This window comes from Phoca vitulina, unplaced genomic scaffold, assembly GCF_004348235.1.
Source record: "Phoca vitulina isolate PV1807 unplaced genomic scaffold, GSC_HSeal_1.0 scaffold77, whole genome shotgun sequence".
Classification (NCBI taxonomy): Eukaryota; Metazoa; Chordata; class Mammalia; order Carnivora; family Phocidae; genus Phoca; species Phoca vitulina.
In genome coordinates, this window is record NW_022589780.1 from 2,656,607 (window position 1) to 2,659,570 (window position 2,964).

Genomic DNA, 2,964 nt, shown 5'->3' on the forward strand with positions numbered 1-2,964 from the left:
TAAAATGAATTGAGTGATGATGGCCCTGTGTTGAGGGCTTGACATGGCATCCCTTTAACAACCCAACACTATTAGTGGTATCAGCAGTCCCATTTTACAGATGAGAAAACAGAATTACTGAGGGGCAAGGAACTCAGTAATTGTGATCCAACGTGTTAGAACCCAGGGACACCCACAGAGCTCAGAAAAAGAACCTGGAAGATTTCTTAATGGAGACGACAGCTAATATATGCTACCTCAAACCATTTGCATCATTACCAGAGGGGTGTGTGTGTGTGTGTGTGTGTGTGTGTGTGTGTGTGTGTAGATGATGAAAACTTACCAGAGAAGGTGGCTTTTGAAGTTTCTCCAATTTTCTGATTTTAGAAAAACCCTAAAACTATGTACAATTGCAACGAAAATCCTTTACACAGGCCCTTAATCCACAGTGGAATTGCTAGGTCAGAGGCTCTGCACCTTTTGGGGGGCTTTTGATATGTATATTATTATCTAAGTGACCTCCAGAAAGACTGCACTGGCTTACACTTCACCAGCTGAGTAAGTATAGAAAGAAGCCATCTAACGTAGAGGCTTTCTTTTCAAGGGTACCCAGAAGCTCCAGTGACCCTGCTGAGGAAGGGAACAAGAAAGTCTCTGGATCTCAGGTTTTGGTCAGTGCGCTTCTCCTGAACAGGGCAGCACATGCTTCTTGATTTCCCAGAAGCACTGCAGACCACTACCGGAGCACTCCTGCTTTGGAGCTGGACCTCTGGCTGCTGGAGCCTGGTGGAGGGTGGGCACGGAGAGACACTCGCTTACTTATTCATTCATCAGCCCTTTGCTGACTGCCAGGTTCACTGGCCCAAAGGCACCCATGTTCTTTTTTTTTTTTTAAGATTTTATTTATTTATTTGAGAGAGAGAGAGCGCAAGTCGGGGAGTGGGAGAAGCAGGCTTCCCGCGGAGCAGGGAGCCGGATACAGAAGTCGATCCCAGGACCCCGGAATCATGACCTGAGCCGAAGGCAGCTGCCCAACCAACTGAGCCACCCAGGCGCCCCAGGAACCCACATTCTGGTGAGAAGTGGTGGCTCCTTACATCGAAGTTCAGTGGGTGCTTTTTACCAAGCAGTTTTGCTTACACCATTCCTTTCCCAACCAATGATGAAGAAAGCCAGGCCCCAAGAGATAAATTATTCAAGTATTAGTGGCAGAGTCAGGCCTCAAATGCAGGCCTCCCAACGCTGAGTCCCAGCTCGGGGGCGGGGGGGGGGGGGCACAACAGACTGGATGTTCTTTCGTCTGGGCCTGAAGTAGCCAGCAGCCTACCACCGCTGGACTCCCACTGGAACCATAGTGACCCAGGCTGAGGCTGAGGCCAGAGATTCTCTGGCTGCTGAGGCCCTGATTCCAGTGGCCACACAGAGACCAGCCTGGAGCAGACCTGGCGGCCTACAGCGGAGTGAGAAGCACCGAAGGCCGCTCCGGGACTCCGGGGCTAGTAAACGGCACGCACCGAGCGGTTACCAGGGCACTGTTCCCAGGGCTTGTTAGGCGGGCCTTCACGTAATCCTCGCTGCAATCTCATGAGGACGGCCGCTACTCTCAGCCCCATCTTCCGGAGCAAAAACCAAAGGCACAGAGGAGTTTCAGGAACTTGCTAGAGAATTCAGAGCCAGAAAGCGGTAGAGCTGGGGTGCCAACCCCGGCAGCCTGACTCCGGAGTCTGGGCTCTGAACTACCACCGGCAACCGGCCTCTGAGGCCACGTGGCTGAACATCAACAGCGCAGGCTGTGGGGCCCAGCTTCACCCTCTCCTCTGGCCGGCACTACCCCCTCACCTCAGCACCGCGGCAAAGTGCCTAAGCATTTGGACTCTGGAGTCAGGCCTCTGGAGTTCAAATCCTTGCTCTGCCACTTCCTAGCCACGTGCTCGCGGACAAGGTACTTTCCCTTTCTGAGCCTCCGCTTCCGTACCTGGGGCACAGCGTTAATCATAGCCCTACCTCAGATAAGGCCCCCTCTGGAACCTCACTGAGACCTGAGGTGTCAAAGGAGGAATGCGCGTCAAGTGTTGAGCACAGTGCCTGGCCCATAGTAAGGGTTCAGTCAATGTTCCCTGTTATTGTAGGGTAATATAATAACATGTCGACGCTCCAGATTGGCTGGACAGTAATGTAAGCAGGTAGAGGGGCAGGGACAGGGCCCTGGGATGACTGTCCCAGCCCATCCAAGCCCCTTCAATTCGACAAACATTTCAAAAGGGTACTGATACTGCCTCTGTACTAAACTCTGTTCTGGGCCTCAATCTAGGTGAGATACGGAGATGAACTAGACAGGGTTTCTGGCCTCCGGAAGCTCACAGTCTAGTGGGGGAAACAGACACAGGCCACGTAGCGTGAGCAGAAGCACTGTGAGAGCTGAGAAGAGAACCCTACCCTGGCCTGGATTGCGGATGAGAACGTTCATGAAGGAGTAATAGGAGTTTGCCAGGCCAATGGCAAGTGGGTGGGCATTTCTGGCCAATGGAAGGGCATCCGGAAAGGCTCAGAGGCTTAAGGGTGCCTGTCGGGGTTAGGGACCAGAGAGTAGGTTTGTGTCGTTAAGGTGAGTATGGCGTGGAAGGATGAAAGGTTCAAAGCTTAAAATACAGGCAGGGATCAGATCACCCAGGGCCCCGATACCCATGCTGAGGAGTTGATGGATGATTGACACATTTGAAAGGTAAACAGAGATTGGCCATATCAGGATTGAGTTTGGGCAAGATCATTTTGGCTGCTGTTTTGCAAGAGAGGGGGACGGGAGGCAGTAGACTCAGAGGCAGAGACTACAGGATTAATCCTAAAGTTTCTCAGAGGCAGAGACTACAGGATTAATGCCTCTCTCAGAGGCAGAGACTACAGGATTAATCCTAAAGTTTCTAGCTTAGGCCCATCTGTGGCAAGACCACGGCTGAGGTGGGAGCAGACACCTGTGCTCTGCAAACT